Genomic DNA, 27,236 nt, shown 5'->3' on the forward strand with positions numbered 1-27,236 from the left:
TTTGAGTTTCAGTATCCTCATCTGAAAAATGAGGGCAATCACACCTCAGTGGGTTGTTCAAAAGATTATAATGAGATAACAAATCTCTTGCTGACCAACAGATGCCTGTGCCCATTATTGCTCATTATGATCACCATGTAGTCAGTAGCCAGAGAGAAATTTCTACTATTCGACTCAAAGTTAAATCCTTCTGTAGAGAGCAAGCTGACATCATTTGAGGGCACATGAATGATGAGCCCCATGTGGGCAGCCAACAAAAGCAGGCGGTAGTGAAGTCAAAACAGACTCAGCTTTACCTGCTCTTAAGGACCCCTTACCTCGTGTGTCACCAGGGATTTATAGGCATTCCAAGGGCTGAGCCCTCTGTTGACAACTCTCACGTGTCTTTATGAAATGGAAGTAGTTCATAGGCATATATGGAACAGAAGGTCAAGTTAGAGACAGAGCTGCAGGCAAGTAAACAGTGTCCAGTAAAATGCCTGCTAAACCATCTGAAAATACTTCGTTTAGAGTCATGGTTTTGAAATACCTAGACATTGGTTATTTAATAGATCTTATTGGATTCATTAGTCATCCCTTATTTACATGTCAGGATTATGGTATTTAAGATAATTAGCTGTAGAGTAATGTAAAAGCATATTCTGCAATAAGTTTAGAGTATTTCATTCTGTTCCACAAATTTCAGACATATTCTGTTATCAGGATCATATTCTTTTTCACTACATCCTGAATGGTTCCAAAATTTCTTTTCTGTAACTTATCCAAACTTGAAATTAATGTTGAGTGAATAGTGGATGTCTTAATCATGAAAGGACATACTTAGGCCTTATCATAAAAATAACAAAAGAAATAAATAGTAGTGAAATAGATATTTTTGCCCATGTATTATCTACGAGGAAAGAGCACATTCATTGTTACACTTCTGTTTCTCCTCCAGAGCATTTGTTCAGGTTCATATCAAGATATAGAACAAGAGGGACACCTGGGTGGCTCAGCGGTTGAGCACCTGCCTTTGGCTCAAGGTGTGATCCTGGATTCCCAGGTTCGAGTCCCACATCAGGCTCTCTGCATGCAGCCTGCTTCTCTGTCTGCCTGTGTCTCTGCCTCTATCTCTCTCTCATGAATAAATAAATAAAATTTTAAGAAAAAAAGATATAGAACAAGAAATGCTTGTGGCACTTTAGATAAGAGGCTTTGGACTCGGGGTTGGATCCAGCTCAGTCCTCTAGCACCTTTGAGTTTGAGCGATGAACTTGAACTCTACAAACCCCAGTTTACTCAGTTATAAAAAGGGAGAAAATACCTCCCTTGCAGGGTTTTAATGTGGGTATGAAGTAATGTATGTAAAATGCTTAGCAGATAGTAATCATCCAGCAAACAGTGGTCGCTCCTATTACTGCTACTATTTTTGCCTATCGGTGGTACATAGAAATCCACTGAGATGTCTCTCAACTCTGAAGATGAGAACTTGAAACTACTTTATAAAGCAAGACATCTGAGTACCAGTTTATAAATAGAGATGAATGGATTTTCCAGGTTCTTATTTTTTTCCACAAAAAGAGTACTCCCTGCTTAAAGCTGCAGCAGAAAAAAAAGATGATACAAGCATTTAAAAGAAGAAAATAACGTGTAGAGAGAGAACAGAGACTTCATACAGAGAAGTGAGCTCCTGTGGCTGTCTACGATGTCTACATCCCATCCCTAGTGTTCCTCTTTGCCTCCTGAATATTGGGTTTGGCCTCTGACTTCCACCACTAGAAAATAAGTGGCTTGGTACAGAACCCGTTAGCATTCCGGTGTGTTTCTGTCACCTGTTTGCTCCTGCCCTGTGCCCTGTAGACACGTCCCATTGGGGGTTGCCTCCTCGAGTTTAGGTGGCAACACGCAAAGACGTGTGGAACAAAGCTGCAGCCCACCCCCAGTGTGGGACAGAGTTAGAGTCTGTCAGAGTCACAATAGATGAGCAGCCTCTATGCATTGCAAACAAGAAGTAACCTTTGTTTTTCTAAATCACTAAGACTTGGGGGTTGTTACTGCAGCAAAGCTGACAAATATATCTGCAGGGTGATTACGTGAACTGATCTCATTCGTGGCACATCTCTGTAAAATGTGGTCTCTGCTTCCCTGTTAACCACCTCCCAAGCATCTATACCCAGCTAGAGAGAGGTTCTAAACCATGTATCGGGGTATGTTTTACTTCTAGGTAAAATTCTCCAGGGTCCTGCCAGTGTACTCAGGATAAAATCATAATGCATGTTTTAAAAACCCTACACTTGGCCTAGGAGGCAGACACAGTCACGCACTTCCTGCCCCCCCACATCGACTGTGTGCCCCTCTGCCCTGTTGCTGCCACAGTCCAACTATGTTAGCTGCTTTTTAGTTCATCAGGTATAATAAACACTTCCTTTTCCTTCGCTATATGGTCTCTTTTTCCTGGATCATATTTCTCATTAGTGTCTCAATGGCTGACTTCCTTTCATCTTTATGATCGCAGTTCGAATATCACTGCTTCACAGAAGCATAACAGACCACGGTACCTCAATAGAGAATACATCTCCCCTCCATCCCTGCCACTTTCCCCTCTTATTTCATTGCGTTAGTTTCTTCCATCTGCAGTACGATTTTGATACAATTTTCACCACTCGTAATAATAGCCAAGAGCCATCGAATACTTAGTATGTTCCAACCACTCTTTTTTTTAATTTTTTAAAATTTTTTTTCCAAGCACTCTTTTAAGAGAATAACGTAGAATACTCCATGTATTCTATAGTACGTACTATTTTATTTTATGTTATTATTTTTTGTAGGTACTATTTTAAAGAAGAGGAAACTGAGGCATGATAGAGATGTATTATTTTACCTCTCTAGATTATAAGATACATGGAAGTAGGGGTTAGGTCAATTTTTTTTTCACTACTTATACTCAGCATCTATTATAAAGCCTGCTACTGAATACGAACTCAAAAACATTAACTTCCTGTAGTCATCGCCCCTTTTGAAACCAGTGTTACAACTGGACCTACTATTGTGCTTCTTTTTATGATTGTGAAGTGTGCTTCAGCGGAACCATGAGGAAACTCTGAAAAAAAGAAAAAAAGTTTATTACTTACAAGACCTGGATGCAAGGTTTATTACTTACAAAATATAACACACCTGGGATCACACAGCAAGGTCATACATAGAGAAAGGGCCCATGTGTCTGCACAGGTTAAGGGTCCTGCTTTTATTGGGATAGAGGATGAGGGCCTGGGGCTATGTGGGCTCAGTCTTTATTGGTGAATATAAAACAGAAAAGTGGGGATTTAAAACATGGGAGGAGAAGAAAAGACAAGTGGCCCAAATGGTCAGTTATACACATCAACCAAGCTTGCTGAAACAGAGGGGCCTCAGTGGGGGGGAGTTGGCCTGACATTTTATCTAGAGGCCAGGATTTTCACTATAGCTGTTTTTGAAGTGGACGCCTCTTTGCAGTGGATGTGTTGGCAATCAGAACTTAAGTCAGGCACTTGCACTGTAATAAAGAAAAAAAAAATATCTGTCATGGCTTAACAGAAAACCATTGTGGAATTCTAAGTAGGGGTATAACACAATCTCGTGTTCATTTAAACTAAATCACCTTTGTTACTCTTTGGGAAACAAAAAAAGGAAAGGTAGGGTAAAATAATGGTAATGGAAACCAATTAGAAGAGGAAAAATAAGGCAATAAGAGATGCTGCCAATTTGGACTTCAGTGGTGGCGTGGAGATAAGACAAAGTGTAAGGAATCAGAATCCACAACTGATACGACCTGTTAGACCGAACAAGATTCATTTTTAAATTCCCTCCTAGAGATTGTTCATCAAGAAATTCCTAAGTAAATAAAGTAAGTGTAAGTAAATGAGGAAATAAATGAATAAGCCATTTTGTTCTAAGTGGCAGCAGAAATGCCCTTGGATGCACTGGGTTGTATTAATATCAGGAAATTGTATGTCCTGTGCGCAGCATCATTAATCCAGAGAATCCAGTAACTTGAAATTGCACTGAATTCTACAAATCATCCCTGAGACAGAAATTCATATAAAGGCTACATTTTTCAAGATTGTTTAGTATTAAACTTAATAAAAATTTTCATGTTAAAAAAAATCCTATATAAAAAAAAAAAAAAAAAAAACCTGAGTGGCTCAGTAGGTTAAGCTTGTAATGGAGCCCAGCATGTCCCTGCTCAGTGGGGAGCCTGCTTCTCCCTCTTCCTCTCCCTCTGCCTCTCCCCGCACTCGTGCCGTCTCACATGCACTCTCTATCTTAAATAAGTAAATACAATCTTTTAAAAAAATATCCTGAGTTCAGTTCTTAGGTCTATGTAAATTTTTAGGTCAGTTTTTTTTGTTTTGTTTTGTTTTCCCCTCCCAATCCTTTCTTACAGATTTTGGCATTTTCAAAAACAATCAGCTATCTTTGGGCCCCTGTTTGACCTGAAAAACAAAGGCTTTGGGTAAGATGATCTCTGAAGTCTCTTCTCTGTCACATCTCTGTGAATGCTTTGAATAACATGGTCTTAATCATGACCCATAAGCTCTTTTTTCATGGATCTTCAAGAGAGAGCTATTTGTTTCTCTCTGGTGGTAGGTCTTTAAATCTGATGGAACTTGTAGGTTAGTGTATAAGGCCAAGTATATTTGCATGAAACAGCCCAACTCTGACACTAACAGATCAAACATTTAAAAAAAAAATCAATATATCACCCTGGGACAACATGCTGCCCTGTTTGCTAATGGACTTTACATAGGGAGCAATAAATAATATCATTGATCAACACTGTATACAATTTTCTACCTCTCTGACTATACAGTATATCTCAGCATATTTTGTAAAAATTAAGTATATTTCTGATGAGCATGCCCAAAGTCTTATGAACATGTTCACACATTTCTATCATGTTATTCATTCATACAGATTTTTTTTATTTTTTATGAATTTTTATTTTTATTTTTAAAATATTTTATTTATTTGTTTATTCATGAGAGACACAGAGAGAGGCAGAGACACAGGCAGAGAGAGAAGCAGGCTCCCTCGGGGGAGCCCGATGTGGGGCTTGATCCCAGGACCCCAGGGTCACGCCCTGAACTGAAGGCAGACACTTCACCGCTGAGCCACCCAGGCATCCCCAGAAATTTTTTTAAACACCATGTTCCAGGCACTATTTTAAGAATGAAGAGTTGAGTCATGCAGACTTAGTCTTCACAGAGCTTAAATTCTTAAGAAACTTGCTTATTTCTAAAATAAATATACCTTTAAAAGAAAAATTAAATGTTCCAATAAAACCACTAATAATTTCAACTGATTTAGGCAGCCCATTGTCAGAAGGTCATTTAATCCTCCAGGGAATCAGTATTTTACATGGAAAGTAAGTGGAACTCAAAGCAGAAAGTAGGATATGAACCCAGATTCTGGTCTCATTCTTACTTCCTTTATTATGTCACTTTAACGCATACATATGTCATTATCCAGTTAAAATAGTCGCCTTTCTTAGTCCATACTGTTTGTGTTCTGACAAGACACCAAAAATAAATTTCAAAACTTTTTATAATGTGATGAAAGAGAACAAAATGATGCCAATGTGAAAGCATTTGTCTAAAATTTCACAACTAGGATAAAATACTCTGATCTCATTGTACACCATGCTGCTAAATCACTCTATGATTGACTGTCTCTAAGTACTATATATATATTTTACAGAGTAATGAGATATGATTAAATGATTAAATAAGATCTAGCTAAATAGTCTACACATTTCAAACCAATGGGTCAAAAATAAGAATTCTTCAGATGGTGTAGCTGGACTTTGTACTGAATTCTGTTTATTTTATCTGGAGCTATATCTCTAACCTGACCTTCTGTTACATTTATGCCCACAAACCACCTCTATTCCCTAAAGACATGAAAGCTGTCAGAATGAGGATACTGCTCCTGGAGCTCCTATAAATCCCTGGTGACATATTAGAGGTGAATCCTTAAGAGCAGGTGAAGCTGAGTCGGCTTTGACTTTGCATCACCTGCTTTTGTTGGCTGCCCACATATGACTCATCATTCATGTGCTCTGAAATTATCTCAGCTTGCTCTTCACAGAAAACACTAACTTTGAGTCTAATAGTTCAAATTTCTCTACAGACACTAGATGCATGGTGATCACGAAGACTAATGGGGATGGGCAACTGTCAGCAAGTGGTTTGAGACTAGCTCTCACTAATAGTACCTAATTTGATATTTTAGGCATCACTTGTTAGGTTATTGGTATGCTGTTTGGGTAAAAGAGAAATGATATTTTGGGGCACTGACTCTCAAGAGATGAATGATGTTGCTGAGTTCTTTGGCAGGGAATGATTGTCTAGCAGGTGACTCACTCAAATATCCTTGTAAACAGATTAATGATGGAACTGCTGGCAAACATACTTAATGGTACGTACTTGCTGGGGTGTCCCATTCTGGGGGGTGCTTCAACAAGATGTACCTGCCCTGTCTGGCTCTGCTTGTGGGTAACAAATATGGAATCTGAATTTGTGAGACAGGGTTCCTTGGAAAACGTTCCTTAAACAGTGTAACTATCTGAGGATAAAAGAGAAGTTTTACGAAATAAATGGCTCTTGCTACGGTCTGCATTTTGAAATCCTAATGCCCAGTGTGATGGCATAAGTAGGTGGAGCCATTGGGAGGTGATTTGGCCATTGCCTAGTTGAGTCAGGAGTACTGAATCCCACTAACTCCTTATTTAATTGTCCTATCTAGCTAATACATAAAGAAGGTATTTTAATACATAAAGTGGTTCCCGGAGTCAGTAAGGGATGATCAAGGTTTAAACATTTTATTTTTATTTATTCATGAGAGACACATAGAAAGAGGCAGAGATACAGACTGAGGGAGAAGCAGGCTCCCTGAGGGGAGCCCGATGTGGGATTCGATCCCGGGACCCTGGGGTCACGCCCTGAGCCAAAGGCAGACTCTCAACTGCTGAGCCACCCAGGTGCCACCCCTCCCTTTTAAAGATTTTATTTTCAGGATGATCAAGGATTAAACTAAGTAGTTCCTCCAACTGTTTTAGCTATAACCAACATGGTAGAGAATGTACAGAGAGGACCACAGACCAAGGAGGACCAGTAGGTTAACTCACACTTTCTTTTCCATTTGAATTTTGGAGTCTAGCCAAGCACAATCTATACTCCTATGGAACAGAACATAGTATATGTCTACCATTTTGCACCAGCACTATTTTATTTCTCCAGAAAACTGCCTTATATAGTTAGGTGGGACCTGGACTTGCTACCCATTAAGTGGAAGTTTGTGTTGTCCATTGATGACATCATGGTTATTGGCTCCCCAGAGGGAGTGAAGGACTGAAGTTACCGATATGGCTAAGGGAAGGTCATTGATACATCTGACTAAGATTTTAGAGCTAGCCGATTTATGAAATTTCTGGGATTTACATGAGTGAGCACAACCAAAAGATATTCTTGATCACTATAAAAAAAAATAATAATAAGTTACTATCTCTTGCAGAACCTGCTGATAAGCCAGAAACAGACATTCAGATCTGTTTCCTCTGGACCAAAGAAATTGAGGTTCCCCCTGACTTCCAACCTGTACATAAAAACTTTATCTGAATTATTTGGAGGAAAAATGTGCTTGCTTGGCTGGCACCTAGTTGACTTCAGCTGTCATTCAGTTTGTAGCCTGCAGGTTGCCCGTGAAGGAGCTAATCAAATAATGACTTTAATGAAATCATACACATCGACAACCTGAGGAGGAAGCTTGTCATCTCAACCAGTCTATTCTTGTCACTGTCCGATCTGATGTCTCTAGAGATCAGTAAGCTCCTGGAGTGCTAAAGAGCCGGGCTGAGGCGAGCGTGGAAAGGAGCTCAATGTGCAGCCTAAGCCATGGCAGGAACATGGGGCGATTGGCTTTGTCATTGTTCTCTGATGACCTGATGCTACAGGTCAAAAGGGAAATTGTTTTTCCTGTGGTGCAACTGCTTGATTCCACAGGAAATCCTTTTCCACGGGAAAAAAAATAAAAGAACATCTTGTCCTTGTAAGGGGGAACAAAGAGGTGGTGCTGCATGAGATCTGGAAGCCAGTGGCTGTGTCTACAAAACATGTATTAATGAATACAGAATTAATTTCATGTGCAAAAGGGTCTCCAACCATGAGCCAGTCACTAGATTTATGGTACATGGGGAAAGCCTTTCTTCTTTGGGACAAAATAGAGTTTTGCTGTCATCTTAATTGATATGTGGACTAGGAAACATGACTGTTATGTCTCTACCACAGTGATGGAGAGCAACCGCGGGCTTGTGCGTTGTTATCTTCAGGGAAGAACCTGTTGTGAGAGTCTGAGCCCGTCTCCCCGAGTCATATAACACCTATGGGAAGCATGGATAATGTAGGAAGTGAGTTTGGCCTTAGAACAATTATGCAGAAAAATGTCTCCATCGACCCATATAAAAAGATCCAAGTGTAAAAAGAGTCACACGTGAATAAAGGAGGGGGGGGTGGATAAAACCCGACCTACAAAGAGAATTTAAAAAACTGTGAAAGAATATTATTATACTTAATATATTTTATAAAAAGGGGATTCCCTAATCAAAAGTGAATGGTTCAAATGCTGAGCATTGTTAGGGTGCTAGGGGACTTTTGCCTTTTGCATAACATTTTGTTGAAAGATGAAAAGACACCTGGCAAATATATGGTGAGTAGAAACTGACCAAAGTCAGAGGGTGGGATTGGAAGGAAGTGGCTAAGAAATGGCACTCCATAGGCTTTCCACTCGAGGAAAGACGGAATGTGTCATTAGTGTACACACACGTATGACAGGCCTCCTCCAGACAGGGGAGCCCTGGTCTCTGGAATTTTGTTAACTGCATGTATCTGCTCTGTAGAGGGTCCTTGTAAACAGACCTGGAGTCTATGAATTTAGGAGGCCTCTCCTGATGCAGAAGCCTGTGTGAGCCCTCTGACTATGTCTAACCACCACAGCTCCACCACCAACCCGGCTGCCTTTACAGAAGGACATGCTCACATGTGAGTCTGAGCCAGAATGTGACTTGACGCTGCTGTAATGGCCTTGGGACTCTGCTGGTTCTGCTGATGCCTCATGATTCCTGGCGTCCTAGGAATTAGTAATTCTTAGTAAGACCTAGGTAAGATCTCTGATTTGTGTGAATTGGATCTTTTTTTTTTTTTTTTAAGATTTTATTATTTATCCATGAAAGACCCAGAGACAGAGAGGCAGAGACACCGGCAGAGGGAGAAGCAGGCTCCATGCGGGGAGCCCAACGTGGGACTCGATCCCGGGTCTCCAGGGTCAAGCCCTGGGCCCAAGGCAGATGCTCCACCACTGAGCACCACCCGCAGCGTCCCTGATCCTCCTTTTTATTTCACCATGATCGTGTTGCTTTGATCATTGCAATCAACTTGTGTCATGATTTCAGTGTAGACCTCATATTTGACATACAGGTGTGATTTTAAAAATTGGCCAGAGCAGGACAATTCCAATACAAAGAGTTATGAAGAGGTTATTCATCAGTCACACATTCACTTTCACGCATGTGCACACCTGCATATGTGCACAGCCCTACGCACCACGGGCTAGTGTTTAAATCTTTTAAGAAGGATAGTGCATTTATTGCTTCTATGAGATTCTCTCGTGTTTTCACATTAAATAGAAAATTCCTGAATCTTCTCTAATCCATTAGTTACATCCTCCCTTCCTTCCCTCCCTCCCTCCCTCCTTACTTCCTTCTTTTTCTACCTTTTTCTTTTCTTTTTTTTTTTCCTTCCTTGCTAGCCATTTGTTTCCCTTCTTGAGTTCACATAAGTAGGTACAAGCCCCTCCTGTAGACCCTTCCTTCTGTCAGGTGCTTGTAAGGGAGCATTTAACAAGACAAACAAGGCCCCTCTGGTCAGGAAACGTACATTCAAGCAGGAAGTGAAAGTCAATAAACATGTTTACGACTAAGTAAATAAGATGATTTCAAACAGTGATAAGTGTTGTACAGAAAGTAAAACAGGATGAGGTAAATTAGGAGTGACTGTACGGGTGGGCACAGCCCCTGTAGAGAGGGGTAGGAAGGAGATCTTTTTTTCAAGGAAACATTTGAGCTGATGCTGAATCACGGTTAAATTGATTCATTCATTTAAAACAGCTGCTCAAGGAAAACAAAATCTGGAGACCATATTAATACATTCTTGCCTTCAACATCTGCATTCACTACACACCTAAAGAGTGTTATCTCCAAAATATTGGCCAAATCCATTTATCCTTCTCAACTTTACCACCAGGGCTCACCCAGGCTTCGCCATCATCCTGCCCCCCGCAACCTGTTCTGGTGACTACAGGAACAAACAGGGCCTTGTGCGCATCCAGAGATTTAACGTGTCTATTATCCCCTAGTCTGTGTGGTATATTGAACATCTGCTCATCAAACCCTTCGTTAAGAACTAAAATATCCCTTTACTATCGAGTTTACCTGTGTGCTCTTCCCTTACCTCGCCTCTCTGCCTATTCCCAGGGGTAAGTGCTATTTGCAATGCTTTTAAAGATTTTGTTTATTGGAGAGAGCGTGTGAATGAGCGAGTGAATGAGAGAGAGAGAGAGCACCTGCACGAGCAGGGGCAGAGCGAGAGGGAGAGGGGCACTGCCCTGTTGAGCAGAGAGCCTGATGTGGGGCTCCATCCCAGGACCCTGCGATCTCAACCCCAGCTGAAGGCAGATGTTCCACCAAATGAGCCACCCAGGTGCCCCTGCAATTTTATATTTACAATTCCATTGTTTCATCAAATATGTGTTTGTATTTATAAGTATATGGACATATTCATACGAATATGCCTTGTATAATCTGGGCAGGATAAAATTAGTATCATGTTAACTTCTTTTGTTAAATTTAATTTAAATTAAGTAACACACAGTATATTATTAGTTTCAGAGGTAGAGGTCAGTGATTCATCAGTTGTATAAAACACCCAGTGCTCATTACATCATGTGCCCTCCCTAATGCCCATCACCCAGGTACCCCGTCCCCCACCCATTCCCCTCCAGCAACCCTGTTTTTTTTTTTTCCCATAGTTAAGACTCTCTTATGGTTTGTCTCCCTCTCTGATTTTGTCTTATCTTTCCCTCCCTTCCCCTATGATCCTCTGTTTTGTTTTTTTAAATCCCACATATGAATGAAATCATAATAAGCGTCTTTCTCTGATTGACTTATTTCCTCTGATCCATCCACATTGATGCAAATGGTAAGATTTCATTTTATTGATGGCTGAGTAATATTCCATTGTTTATAAAGATACACACCCTACATCTTTATCCATTTATCTGTTGGACATTTCAACACTTTTTCCACAGTTTGTCTACTGTGGACATTGCTGCTATAAACATTGGGGTGCAGGTATCCTGGTGTTTCACTACGTTTGTATCTTTGGGGTAAATCCCAACAATTGCTGGGTCATTGAGTAGCTCTATTTTTAGCTTTTTGAGGACCTTCCATATTGTTCCCCAAGGTGGCTGCACCAGCTTGCATTCCCACCAAAAGTGCAAGAGGGTTGCCCTTCCTCTGCATCTTTGCCAACATTTGTTGTTTCCTGACTTGTTAATTTTAGCTATTCTCACTGGTATAAGGTGGTATTTCCTTGATGGTTTGATTTGTATTTCCCTGATGATGAGTGATGTGGAGAAATTTTTTAAGTGTCTGTTGGTCATGTGTAGGTGTTCTTCGGAGAAATGTCTGCTCACGTCTTCTGCCCATTTGTTGCCTGGATTGTTTGTTTCTTGGGTGTTGAGTTTGATAAGTTCCTTATAGATCTTGGATACTAGCCCTTTATCTGATATGTCATTTGCAAGTATCTTCTCCCATTCTGTAGGTTGGCTTTTGTTTTTTTTTTTTTGTATGTTTGTTTTTGTTTTGTTTTGTTTTCGACTGTTTCCTTTGCTATGCAGAAGCTTTTTATCTTGGTGAAGTCCCAATAGTTCATTTTTGCTTTTGTTTCCCTTGCCTTTGGAGACATGTCAAGGAAGAAGTGGCTGAGGTCAAAGAGGTTGCTGCATGTGTTCTCCTCCAGGGTTTGGATGGAACCCTGTCTCACATTTAGGGCTTTCATCCATTTTGAGTTTACTTTTGTGTCTGGTGTAAGAAAATAGTCCAGTTTCATTCTTCTGCAGGTGGCTGCCCAATTTTCCCAATATCATTTGTTGAAGAGATAGTCTTTTTTCCATTGGATATTCTTTCCTGCTTTGTTGAAGATTAGCTCACTATAGAGTTGAATGATTTGTTGGGTTTTTTTCAATGAAATTATGTTTGTCACATTTATCCATATTGGTGACTGTGACTAATTTATTTAATTGCTGAATAATATTTTATTCTGCAAATATTGCATATTTAATTTATCCTCCTATCCAACATCTGGGTTATGGGCCAATTTTTTTCCTGTTATAATCAGTGCTAATATAAATATTCTTGCATATTTCTGCCTGGATACATGTGCAAGACATCATTATATATTTTACAGCAAAATTTCTGGTTGTTCAGCATGTGCACACTCAACTTTACAAAATATTGCTATTTTTCCCTTTTTTATTTTTATTTTTTTTTATTTTTCTCTTTTTAAAGGGAGTTTGCCAAGTTGGAGTTTCACTAACTGAACATAAAGGTTTCCAATGCTCCATGTTTTCTTGAACACCTGATATTGTGAGAATTCTTAATTTTTGCTTTTTGGAGATGAAATTTCATAATTTTTAAAAAGATTTATTTATTCATGAGAGACACACAGAAAAAGGCAGAGTCACGGGCAGAAGGAGAAGCAGGCTCCATGCAGGGAGCCCGATGCAGGACTCGATCCCAGGACCCTGAGCCAGAGGCAGACGCTCAACCACTGAGCCACCCAGGTGTCCCAAAATTTTATAATTTGTTTAAATGTTCCTCGTTACTACTGAAATCTCACATCTTTTCATATTTCTATTGATTATTTTTGCTTTTCTTTTTTTCTCTGAGATGCCTGTTCATATTATCTGCCCATTTTTTTCTATTGATTCACAGGGATAGTTCCATTTGTTCTAGATGTTATTTTTTTATTAGTTCTGTATGTTGCAAGTATATTTTCCTAACCTGTGGTTTGTCTTCAGTATCTTTTATGTGCTTCTTTAAAAAACAACTTCTTAATAGGGTTGTATTTCTTTCTTTCAAATTGCAAGTATTATCATGTCCTAAAAAAAAAAAAAAAAAAAAAAATCTTCCCTCTCCTGAGGCTATGAGAATAATCTTTATGCTATCTGAAACTAATGTTTCTGTATAACATGGATAGGGGCTAATTACATATTTTGTCCGGTACCATTTCTTGAAGAATTTATCCTTTCTTATTTTGCAGCATCAACCATGCCATATTTCAGTACTGGCCAGTAATGTAGGCTTAAATCCATTGAAAGACACTAAGGATTTTATTTTTTAAATCTGACTGAGATAGGGATATATTGTAAACAGAATAGTGGCTCACAATGCTGTCCAAGCCTAATCCTTGGAACCTATAAATGTTTTACCTTATAGGACAAAAATAAACTTGCAGATGTGATTTTATACATCTTGAGATGGGAAGACTATCCTAGATTATTTGGATGGGCCTATTATCATCACAAGAGTTATTACAAGGGGCAAGAGTGTCAAAGCCAGTATAAGGAGGTTTGACTAAGGAAGCAGGTGTTAGAGTATGTGTTTTGAAGACAGTGGGAGGGAACATAAGCCAAGGACTGTAGGGGGTCTGTACAAACTAGAAAAGGCAAGGAAAATGATTCTCCTGTGGAGCTGAGACTTTAGGTTGAGCTCCAGAGAGCCTCATCTCAGACATCCAGAGTCGTAAGATAATAAATTTGTGTTGTTTTGATCCATTGCAATTGTGGTAATTTGCTCCAGTAGCAGTAGGAGACTGATACAGGGAGTCCTGGAGAGGTTTGCACCGAGAAATTGCCTGATTTAACTTACATTTTAACAAGAGAACCCTAGGTGCTATGTTGAAATAGAATATAGGGGTCCCGGGTAAAAGCAGAAAGCAAGTTAGGGACTGTGGTGGTAACAGAGGAGAGCTAGAGTGGTGGCTTGGACGAGGGCAGAACTAGGAGAAGTGGTAAGTAACTGGTGAGTAATTTTTAGGATATTCTAAAAATATCCTAAAGGTAGGGCTCTCAGGATTATAGGGACATTAGGACCGTTCTGTGAAAAAATAAGGTCAAAATCAATTCTAAGAGTTCACAGTAAGCAGCTTTTCATTGTCTCCACGTATTTCATTTAAACCCAGAGACTCTCTGCCCATCTTTATCTACTATCTGTCCATTTAATCTCTATCTATCTGAATACCTTTTTGCTGTTTCTTTTGGCATCTAGTTCTGCTTTTAGCAGTCTGGACTGTTAAGACTGATTTTATTGCCTACTCTGGGCACACTGTGGATTTGCCAAGTAACTTCTCAAACTCTGTCTTTCTAAAAGAGTTGATATTCTAGTCTGGGGATGCTAGATGTAGGTTAAGTCAAGCCTCCACGATGGCCTTTGTAGGGTCTGGGATGACGGAGTCACCCACAGAAATCCCCACTCATGTGTGATGCTGGACTGTTACTGGCTAATCCAGTAATTTGCAGTGTTTATTACTGTTATGCTGTTGGTTTCAGCGTTACAGTGCTACTGGGTAACACCTCCCCAAGTGATTGTCACCCACTGTGAAAAAGAGAAGGTGGATGGCTGAGGGACTGGAGAGAAGAGTTTCCCCCAGAGAAGGGTATCCTATTCTTCCAGAATGATAATGGGAACCACATAGTGAGTGTTCAGGTATTAACAACCCATCAGGTCCTTTTTGTAAACGGAGGAACTACACTCAGATTTTAAAACAAACACACAAAAACCTAAGTGAACACAAGTGCCTTTAAGAAAGACAAAAGGAGGCATCTGCAGGGAACTGGCACGGTTAGTTTGCTGAGAGTTTAGAAAGCAAATGTGTCTATAGCTCTGCTTCCCGCACCCCAGAAGAAAGCCACATAAAGAACATGTAAGCAGAAAACTAGGTGAAAAATAACTGACTGAAAAAACAATGTGATTCTTGTGCAGTGCTGCAATTGGATATTTTATAGGAGTGAAGCAAGAATATTATATTTGGTCTTCCTTTGATCTAATGAGTTACCTACACCAGGGTGGAAAAAATAAAAACCTGACACTGTCATTAAAAACTGATCTACAAGCCACCTTTCTGACTCCCTGGCCTACTTGAAAGTACATGTTAGGTCAAAGACTATTATAATAGAATATTGGATCTACGCTGCTGAATAGCTTTCCCGACTCCATTCAATATGTCAGAGCCTTCGCCTCCAGGTCACTGATGTAACAAATGGGCCTGAGATTAAAAATTTAGAGTGAGAATAAATGATCAAGAAAAGTAATGTAGATAAAGTTGCAGTGCAAGAAATTTTTATTTTTCTCCTAATACAAAGTTCACTCGCCTATCTTGTTGCAACGTTCCAAAAGTCTTTTAACGGATTATGTTAGTCTAATTTCTGAAACAAACAGCTCTCAAGTTTCAATACCTTAACCCAATGGACATTTATTTTTCTCACATCATGTCCCCCATCAATCAGCACGAGGCTCTATTACACTGAGACAGGGAGGAAGCCAGGTTCCTTTCATTAAGTCACTTAAAGCTCTGGATTCCCTCCACTGACTCATTCAGGGAACCAGGATCCCTCTGTTTTATAGGTCGGCTGTCTTCTAACGGTGGCTCATTTGCCTCCAGCTGGCTGATGACACACAGAGAGAGAAAGAGAGGAAGAATCATGCTAGAAGTTTTAGAGGTTAGCCTAGAAGTTCTGATGCTCGCACTTAACAGGCTCACCTAATTATAGAGGGGCATTATTACAGGAAAAAGAAGAGAAAAATGGGAATTGGTGAGCACAAGCATTTCCCGTCCAAACTGCTTTCCTTACATAAAGAAATGCAAAAGTATATTTCATCTTTTATTCATTCAGACACAGTTTGGGGCATGCAGTCTTTCAGACTCTACCTTAGACAATGAATGCACACAAAACCGATAAATAGCTTTTACTTCCAAGTTAATTAGAATCTGGTAAGGAAGATAAACACATACATAGAAAAAACCCCCACATTATCAGAAGATAGGGTCATATTAGGGTACTATAGAAATATAAATGTGGTGTGCCCTGTGCTTTAACTTCCTTAAGGGCATTAAGAGAGATTTTTCTGGCTGGGATTATCTTCCTGTAGAGTCTTCACATGAAATAGCCAGTGAGAGTAGCGGAGAGGGGAAGGAGCTGATGCAAGGCTTAGGACTGGAGGGCTCTTGCTCCCTTCCCAAGGGACTGGCTTGGAATGGCTAAAGCAAGTGGTGGATACCTTGGGAGGATATGAAGCAGGGGCCAGATCACCAAGAGACTTTTGTGTTTGCATCTTGTGTGTGTCCTTTTCAAGAATCCATACCCTATTTTGGAGCTGCACATACTCATTGATAAAACAACTCATATGGCAGGGAGAACATGATAATATTTTAAATGTCACTTTCAGTCATCAGAAGATGTAAATTCTCCAAAGTGACCTCTGAAAAACAAACAAAACAAAACAAAAAGTGACACTTTGGGTCAGTCTCAAACACGTGTTTTGTCCACTGGTCCATTTTCTCCCATGTTGAGCCAAGGGGAATTCAGAATTAGGCGAGTTAGATAAGAAAGATTTTAAAAAGCTTTCCATGTAAGGATGATTAATGTCACCTCGTTTATATGTGCATTTATTGTCTCTCATCACCTTCCATATATATATATTTAGTTGAAGAGATTTGTGATGGTGAATTAGCAAATATGCTGCCTAAGTCAGAGAATATCCCAAATGCTTTTTAATAAGGACTACAGAATTAGAATATAAATGTGATATGATATTTTTTAATGTGATATGATCTTTTGTTTAAGATTTTATTATTCATGAGAGACACAGAGATATGAGAGAGGGGCAGAGACATAGGCAGAGGGAGAAGCAGGCTCCCTGCAGGGATCACGATCTGAGCCAAAGGCAGATGCTCAACCACTGAACCACCCAGGCGTCCCTGTGATATGAACTTTTTGATTAAAGAAATAACTTCCGAATCATTTCTTCACCCTGTGCCCAAGTGGAACTATTTTGCCCAGTTTAACTTTCACTCAGCCTCTGGAATAATTTTTCCTTGTCTCCTTCAGAGAAAGAAAGGTAAATGAAGAACAAACTAGCAGAAAGATCACATGTAAGCCTCTGGCCAAAGTAAATACTTTTGGACTGAGAAACTACGGTGACATGAAACTGTGTGTTTGGAGATGGCTTCCAAAGAGTCTGGCTGTGGAAATAAAATTGCTTGGGTTAGCCAACACTTAGTACCTCATTGTAGTGTTGATAGAAATACTGAGTACTCCACACCTTCTTCCCTACCTCACCGACCCGCCCCCCCCACCCTTGGCACAAGTTGGGAGCACTCTGGCATCTTCAACAGATAAGCCAATTTCTGTCACAACTATTTCAGAAGCAGGTGTAATGGAGAAAGTTTGCAAATAGAGGAGACTTCAGTGTAGTCGTTCTCAGGGGCTAGCGATGTGAATGATTTTTGTTCCCTCTGCAGGTAGGATGGTAGACAGGGGAAGAATGGGCTTTAGATTCAGTTGGAAGGGAAATGAAATAAGTGATGCACAGTAATCAGCAGAGTGATCTTATTTAGCTAAACTTTCTAAAGTAGAAATTTGGTGTAATAATACTTTCTTGTCAAGTGTCTTGTGGTTTTAGTGTTTTCTAAAAAGCCCCCAGTGCATATAAGTTAGTTACTCTTTGCCGTAATAACTTATATTTTGTGGTTTCATTCAGTCTAGATGCTGCATGTACAGCTTAACTTTTCCTCTTTTTCAAAAGTTTCTACAAATTATGCTAAGGGCAGTTGATGGGTAAAATGTAGTACTGCGGCGACATAATTTTAGTCTGTGGCTCTCAGATAAGAGGTGATATCTTAGAAAGAATTGAAAGAAGGTACTCCTTGAATGAGCTTAACACAACAATGGCATATCCTTTGTTAAAAGAATTATGGGAATGAAATAGGCAAGCTGATTTTGGATGAAGTGGACAATGATGATTGCTTATCAAAAGCCATTCATCCCTTCTATCCCACTTTTATTCTGGTAGGAAAAACATCTCTGGGAAAATAATCACCTCCACCAGCTACAGAGGATAAACAATGGTTTATGTTTGGCATTCAATGAGAAGTTCCAAAATTCTGGGGTGGTTTTGGAAGCTGAATAAAAAGAAAATCAGAAAAACAAAATGTTGTCTCCATCTTCCTATATTCAACCTGGTTCAATAAGTTTAATGATGCTTGGACCTTCATCCATCAAATTCTAACCACGTGATGACAAGTTCATAGACAGCAATTAACAACCCTATGCTTTCACGTTAATAATGGTGGGAATAAAGAGAGATTGAAGATATTTGAATATATTTGAGTGCTTACAAAAAAGCTATGTCTTCAGGACTTTAGCCATCATTGTTTGGGCATTATGTTACTTGCAGCTAAATGTACCCTAATTGGTAAAACTAAATCCTGAGAAAAGGGAACTGATAGCCAATGCTAGAGAAGAGCAAGGCTGTCATCAAAACAACACAAAACTTTTATATATCTAATTTTTTTCTTTGTGTTCATTTATTATATATCTATATCTATATCTATCTATATATGAAAAGCACTGTTCTAGGGAAATTTATCAAATCTCAAATCCTTGTAGAAAAACACACAAATACATAAAATAAATGTGATTTCATAAACAAATATTGTGCACCTAGTATACACAATGCTGAGTGTTGGTTATATATTGGGAGGAATAAATTTTATTAAGCACATAGCATATTTCAGAAGTATCATATTGCTTAAGATCACAGAGTTCTTAGTCAAATAGACCTAGGATTCAAAGCTGGCTTTAGAAATTCCAAACATGTGATTTTAGATGAGTTATTTATCTTTTCCAAGCATCCATTTCTTCATGTGGAATTAAGAAGCATACCTACCTCATTGGATAGCTGTAAGGATCAAATAAAACATTATTATGTAAAATATTTAGAATATTTTTGACAAATGCTAAGTGTTCAATATACAGTAGCAATTTTTATTATTCATTGAATCACAATATATTTATTAAATACCTGATTTTATTGGGAATAAAAGTAAACAAAACAGGAAAAAAAAATCATCTCCCCACAGAGCTTATATCTAGTCATAGGTTTTGAAATAATGCACAAAATACTGATTATTCCAAACTTAAACATCCTGTATTCAAGGGGTTTCATGTCTAGTTGAAAGAAAGGCAAACTAGTGTATATTAAGTATGAGGATCCGTGATAATCAGTTGATGTACATTTTTTCCAAGGCTAGGAGAGTTGAATAATTCTCTAATGCTTTATCTCTACGCGCATTTATGAGCAAGAATTAATAGATTATCTTTCACACCCAAGGTCCAGAGGACCTCCTCATCCTCCTCCTCAGGATCTGAGGCAAATGGAGCAGAGTATTGGGAGAAGTACCGGTCTCCTCCCTGAGTTTGAGGGTCATGCATTTCCCTGAGAGAACGGAAAACAAATATATGAGAATTTCACAAATAAGTATAATGTACAAGTTCACAAATTTTTTTTTGTAACTCTCTCCCCCTCTCAGACAACACAAAGATGGCAAATTAAAATGAACGATTTTTTACTTTTGTCCAGCTTGAGCTGTTATTTGTCACGCAGCTGGGGGCATTGGCAACAGTAACTGGCCAATCAGTTTCACAGCTAGGTTTAACCACTCAGTTCCAGAAGAAGTCGGGCATTGCTATAAACATAAAGTGGAATGTATCCCAAAGATCTCTGGTTGTTTTCAATAACATTTGTTTTATTTAGCACACTTCTTGGCCACCATTTACAGCTGATTGTGAAATTAGCTTTGGTAGCCCTGTGAGGCAGAAGCTTTGTTTGACGAGTAAGTTCAGTGCAGACCTAAGTGTAGGCCCATCAGTCATGACCCAAATTCCTGTAAGACTCAGTATTTTGCAAATGGTAATCTTCAACTACCCCAGCAGAGGTTGGCCTGGTGGTTGAGTTCATCCCATATATAGGTAAGAAACTCCATTTGTTCAAACAGGATGATAATATATAGAATATCTTAATTCCCCAGTACCCAAGACATCATGTATTTGTGCCTAGAGCACTATTTAAATAAAGTGTAGCATTCCTTTATTAGAAAACAAAATACATAAAGTGGAAATTCCTGGGAAACTGAATGATGAATCAGTGAACTGTGATATTTGATTACATAATAAGCCTATATAACCATATGGCAGGATTATGCATCCCCAAAATGAATGATGTCATGTATTTTATTTAATCCATTTTTTTGTTCCTGCCAAGCATTTAGTCTAATTTTCCATAGTATAATTACCAGGAAATACTATTATTCTGTGAATAGTTTAACTTTTATCATGCCTCAAAGTCTTGGGCTTCACAGATTTTTTCTACATACTATTCTTTATCATGTATCATCAGCAATGACACATCCTCATCTGTAAGACATCTTTAGATACTGTTACATTTTCCTTGTGAAGTTACTTTTTTTATGTGAAAATATTTAAATGGAATATATTGTAAATAAAAGAGTAAATGGAAACAGATTCATGTGGAGTTTAGAAAATGAGAGTTGAATTTAAAGGATTTGTATTGAGAGAAAAAGAGATTTCTTTTTAAGTAAGCAATAATTAAATGAAGATGCAGTGCTTCTTCATAGCCCTGATCACAAATACTGTTACACACACACACACACACACACACACAGTCTTGATCTAAATAATGTATTAAAGCATCTCTTCTATATTTAATCAGATCTCCAGATTGTTGCATATGTAAATGAACAGTCAACATCATTTGCTCTCCCTATTATAAAAACTGTTTTTTTAATTTAAATTTATTTCTCTCCAAATAACTTATTTTTATCCTAGAAAGGATTTAAAAGTACTAAAACTCCTTTGATAATTAAAACTTATATATATTATGCATTAAATGTCCATATATAAAGACATCTACATCTATCTATCAGTCTATCACTACTTATATATTCAACATAAGCAAATCTCTGAAAATAATCTCAGATTATATATAAATCCAAGCCCTGCTCTGTTTCTCATTGAATAGTTTGCTCAGATAATAGATTACATTAGCTTCAGTTATTCCCCTACTGTCACCCTGCTACCACCCCTTTGAAGTTATCCAAAGGATCCTGGAGGTGGACCTCTACATGACACTGTTAGATATCAGCCCTGGGAGTGTGAAAAACCGTACAAAGTCATCACCGTGTCCCTGTAGACCACTGGGTCTGGTCCAAGTTGGAGCTTAGTCATTGAAGCTAAAAATGGCAATAGGTCCGATGGTCTTGCTTTGTCTGAGACACGAGAAGTCTTTCACTAGAGGACAGTAGGGGATAGCAGGAAAAAACATGAACTCTAGACACACACCACGCTCTCATCTTGCTTTTACCCCTTGCCACCTCTGAGTACTTGAAAAAGCCACTTAAGTTTTCTGAGATGCAGTTGTGACATATTTCAAGGAGTTGTAAGTTGAATAAGTAGGACTTTGGATGTTCTTAGGGTATTATGTGGCACATAGTAGGTCTTTAACAATACGAGTTTCGCTCAGCATTGTGTATAGATCTTCAATGAATCTTCCCATTTCAATTGTACAGTCTTCAAACATCCCATGTTCCCTTTCTCCATTTTCACAATTTTATTTTTCTTTTAAACACTTCAGAGAATGAACTTTCAAATGTGTTTTCCTTTCACTTTTTTCAGTGTGTTGCCTCTTTTTTCTTTCCCATTTCTCTTCTTTTATCTGTCATTATTGTTTTTATTCATTATAAGGCAAAACGCATATTGTGTAGGAACCAAAAATTTGTCTTGTTAGAACTATTTTAGTAGCCACCACAGTGTAATTATTTGGCCCCATGGCTTTCAAATGTCCCATGCAGATATCACAGACAAAAAAATAATTACATATATGTAATATATATATATGAATATATATAAAATTTCCTTATATAGTGTATGTGTGTGTGTGTTGTATATATATATATATATATACACACACATATTTTCCTTCATGTAATTTTCTCATTTATTTACATGGAGATGTGTGTTTATGGTCATATTGTATCCTGTTCTTAGGTTGCATGTTATAAGAAAAATGACCAGAGGGACAGCTTTTAGACAATTCCAAAAACAAAGAAAAATTATGATTAATATTCCATATACTTCAATAAAAATTATGATTAATATTCCATATTCTTCAGTTGGTGGTAATGAGTGGCAAGCAAGTCCTTAAACATTTTTTGAAATTTGAACTGCCAGGATCTGAAAGGACTTTGAGACTTTTGTTTTTCAATTGGTGTCCTCTCATTGTTCCTGCTTGTCATTGAAAGCATCAGTTTTGTTTGCTTCCTGCAAAATGACAGACAGAAAGAAGAGAAACAATGAAATTAATGGAGAGCTACAACATACCTTGGCAGTAAAGTAGATCCGTCACAAAGTCATAATTTTATTGTTCCCTCTGCATGATGAAGTCTGTCCAATAGACAATGAGTTGCAATCATAACCCTGTGTGCAAAGAATAATAATGAAATAACTACAAAGAAAAAAACAAAGCAAAAGCCTCTGTTCTCACTGGTAAATTCAGTGACTTCCTCTGGATGAAAGGGTCAGGGGCTTGAGAAATAGATGTGAGCGCTTGCAGATGGGATGTAAGGCTGCTCAAATAATAATCTAATGCACGACAGGATCTTCTATTTCCACCCAGGTTTCAACTCAAATGTTCCTTCCTCAGAGAGGCTTTCTCTGTGTACCCTAGATGAAGTCGTCCCTCCAGTTTAAGTCTTCACTGTAGCATTTCTTCTCATCACAGCACTAAATATTATATTTGGGGTTTTTCTGTTTGTTTTTGCATTTGTTTTCTGTGTTCCCAGATAAGAATATGGATGTTGTGAGCATGCCATTCAGGCTTCTCTGCTCACTTTGTATCTCCAGAACCTGGAACGCTGCTCACAGTCCTTACTGGTCATCAATAGCTATCCATTGAATAAATAGATGAATGAACTAAAATGGGACATAAATCACTTCATCTTTTACAATGTTTTAAGCTTAAAATTGAGGAAACCAAACCATGACGAAGGAAGTAGTTTTCTCAAGATTGCAAAGTATAGACCATGTGTGTCTTTGTTCCCAAATGACTGTACTGTAGCTTGAAATGATTTTTCCACCACTGACATAGATGAAACCTTTTAAACTTCCTTCGCATTGTATGGGGGCAGTAAAGTTAGGCTATAGATTGAGTTTGGGGGAGATCAAACAGTAAAAAACCAACAAAACACACAAAAAAACAAGGGAGGGATAACAAATAATGGTGAAAACAACTCCAAAAACAAAACCTCCCTTCCTTCTTCTACTCAGATGATACATGTCCTATGTTTTCATTAAAAACAAAAGAACACAGCGGCACCTGGGTGGCTCATTTGGTTAAGCAGCTGACTCTTGGTTTCAACTCAAGTCATGATCTCAGGGTCGAGAGACGGAGCCTGGAGTGAGGGCTCCACACTCAGTGGGGAGTCTGCTTGAGATTCTCTCTCCCTTTCCCTCTGCCCCACACCCCATCATGCTCTCTCTCTCTCTCTCTCTGAAATAAATAAATAAATCTTAAACAAAACAAAACAAAAAACACAACACAAAAGAAAAATGGAAAAAATCAGCTTTTTCACTGAGGACTTCCAGTCTTCAACAAAGGGACATTCTTTTCTGCCCCTGGTTTGGTAGCTGGACTATTATTACCTTGCAAGTCCTTTCCATGTGAAGTTTATCATGTCTACCAGATGAGAAACTCATACTGGGCAAGCATACTAGCTTTTACATATTTATTTTGCATTTTCTGCAATAGCACCTATCACTCTTTTGTATAAAAAGTACATTTCTTAGTTCTCTCGGTTGAAAAATCTGTATGTGTGAATGTGAAAGGTAGCATCATGATTTCTCTGATATTCACTGTCCACTGTATGGTGACTTTTTACCATGTTGTTGATTATCTTCTGTGTACTTCACTGATTATTAGAATATACTGTTCCTGGTGGTAATAGTGTGCCAATTTTTGTACACCATGTTTTTGCAGCCGTGGCTAATATGTACTTTTGAAAAAGAAAGCTGAAATTATATTTAAAAAATAAAGTGTAATATTAAAAATTGGTTAGAATCCTTTTTTTAAAAAAATCCAGAGGACAGAATGTGAAAGAAAATGCCAACTTTTAGGTTTAGTTTGATTCCTTATTAATTCATCTTTAAGTGTTAAGGCAGTAATTGTTCTAACTCCAGGTTTATCCTTGACTTTAGTAGCCCATGTCCTCTTAACTGACCTTGAATTTTTAGTGTGCACCCCAAGCTTTGCTCAAATATGAGAAGGAGTTCAATGTTTTGATGTTTTTTGTTTTGTTTTGTTTTGTTCTTCTTCTTTTTTTTTCCCCAATATTTTGAAGTGTTAAGCCATGTTTTTGTTCTGGAATACAATGACAAATTGATCATGTGGAAGATGCCATTATGCATGTTATTTAATATTTTCTTAATTAGTGTGAGAGAAGCAAGGTCCTCTCTTTGGTCCACTGATCCTCATTTCCTGAAACTCCCTTGACACTAGAGACAGAAAAGTACATTTGCTTATAAAGCAGCCGGAAATGTCTCTTTCCAGTGAGAACAGTTATTACCTTTTATCTTAACCCGATCCAAGTCCCTCAGTTTCATTACCAACTTATAGCAAGCTATTTGTCATGCTCTTTTTTTTGAAGCCATTAGTACCCACCAATGATTTATGTAGGTATTGTTTTAAATGATATTTATATTCAGTCATCACCATAGCAACAAGCTTAATCCATCACATTATGTAGAAAGCATTTTTTTAAGTTTGTGGTTTAAAAAAAATCTATATTTATCCCTATATCTACGTCTACCTCTACATCTATTCAATTCTATGCCAAAACAGAACAATTAAAAATAGCTAAAGGCTACAGCAAGAGCAATAATCATAATAAGGACTTCATGAAAGAAATGCAAAGGAATTTTAATCAGTGCACTCCAAGAGGAAAGTGCTCGTATTAGATAGAATCCATGATTGTCTTTGCTCTACCATGAAAGAACGTGTTGAATTGGGGGTGGTTCCTTAAATTCTCTGCTGTCTGTAGTACATAACTATCTTTGCCTTTCCAGGATCTCTCACTTCATTTTTTTGCTTCTTAGATCCCAGTTTTCCTTTAGCAATGTGCTAAGGTGGAGGGCAAACCCTTCAAAGAGGAGTCTCATGAATAAAGCTAAGCTAACTGTGTTCTTGGTCTTGGTGGCTGGTCCTGGAATATGAACATGAGACAAGCTGGAGCCATGAGGACAAGACCTGGCAGTTGCTGAAACCATGTCTTGGAGTACGTAGTATCTGCTGGGCTCTTAGACCATAGGCTTGGATGTCTAATGACTCCCAACACAAAGCATAGCAAGAGATAGAAACTGATACCTGTGGACATATGTTTGGGCAGGCACTTAACTTTTTCAATGATAAGATTAAAAAACAAAACAATAATCTTTTAGGCTAAAGCCAGTTTGGACTTTTTGGTCATTTGTAACTAAATAATTCCTATTAGTCTTCAGTGATTCAAATTCAAAATATATGGTACTTGTTTATTAATATTATATATAACATATTACATATTATATAATAACTGAATATTTATATTAATAATTATTGACTTAGTTGAATCATCCTAGTTCATTGCATAGGTATGAAAATAATTTAAAATTTTAATACAGCATAACTGGCCATCTTTTTCAAGTTTTTCTTGGTGTTAATATTATTTCAGTTACACTTACCCAATTTACTGTGATTATATTTTCTACCTTCAATACGGATTATTTGGTATTGTTTCCAATATCTGTACATTTAAATGCTTTGATAACATGAGGCCAACATCTCAGATGACCTAAATATACTAATGAATTAATTGAAATTAGGATACTGGTAGCAGTTTAATCAAAAGCAATAGTAAAATTGAAAGTTACTTTAAAAAGAAAGTAATGAAAGTAAAAAGAGAATTAGAACAAAATGAGGAAGAAAAGAGATGCGATAGCAAGAATTACTGTGGCATGGAATGATAGAAATATCAATTAATAAAATATATATAAATTTGATTCTGTTCCCTATGTTTGCCCTTCAGAATGCCAGAACATATTATTTGGGTTAACACAATAATTTATGTTGTAGTGTAAAGTGTTCAGACCTAGTTAGTATAAACTGATTCATGTTCAGTAAAATAATCAGGAAAACATTTTTTCTCTGCCTGAATAAGCCTATTAAATTCCCTAAAACACAGTCATAGAAGAGGGAAAGTGTATGAAGAGAGAATCTGAGAGATAGGGGTAGAATTTTGCTGAAGTGTTTATTAAAATTTCTTTCTGGATCTAAAATTTTTTTTTTAATTTTTATTTATTTATGATAGTCACAGAGAGAGAGAGAGAGGCACAGAGACACAGGCAGAGGGAGAAGCAGGCTCCATGCACCGGGAGCCTGACGTGGGATTCGATCCCGGGTCTCCAGGATCGCGCCCTGGGCCAAAGGCAGGCGCCAAACCGCTGCGCCACCCAGGGATCCCTGAATCTAAATCAATCTATCTATAATATCATTTTTTGTGCTAGGCACTATGCTAGTACATTAATATACAAAAATGTGAATACTTTTTTTTTTAAGATTTTTTATTTATTCATGAAAGACACACACACACACATACGGAGGCAGAGACACAAGCAGAGGGAGAAGCAGGCTCCATGCAGGAAGCCAAAAATGTGAATACTTGAGTGCAATTTTAGAATACCTCCATAATTAGAAGTAACATTAAAGGACATTAAAATAATTAGAAAAAAAAAAGATGCTTTGAATTATATATGGTACTACCCAGAAGAGAAATTTATGTTGTAGCAATAAATAATAAGCACCCAAATCTCAGTGGATTAAGGCAATGAAAGAGTTCATTTTCATTTTCAAGATATATGTCTAACTCAAGTCAGCAGAAAGGGCTAAGGAGCATCTGCATATCATTGTCACAAAAGGGACCCTGGGCTGTAGAAGCTGTATC

The sequence above is a fragment of the Canis lupus genome, chromosome 18 (assembly GCF_011100685.1).
Source record: "Canis lupus familiaris isolate Mischka breed German Shepherd chromosome 18, alternate assembly UU_Cfam_GSD_1.0, whole genome shotgun sequence".
Classification (NCBI taxonomy): Eukaryota; Metazoa; Chordata; class Mammalia; order Carnivora; family Canidae; genus Canis; species Canis lupus.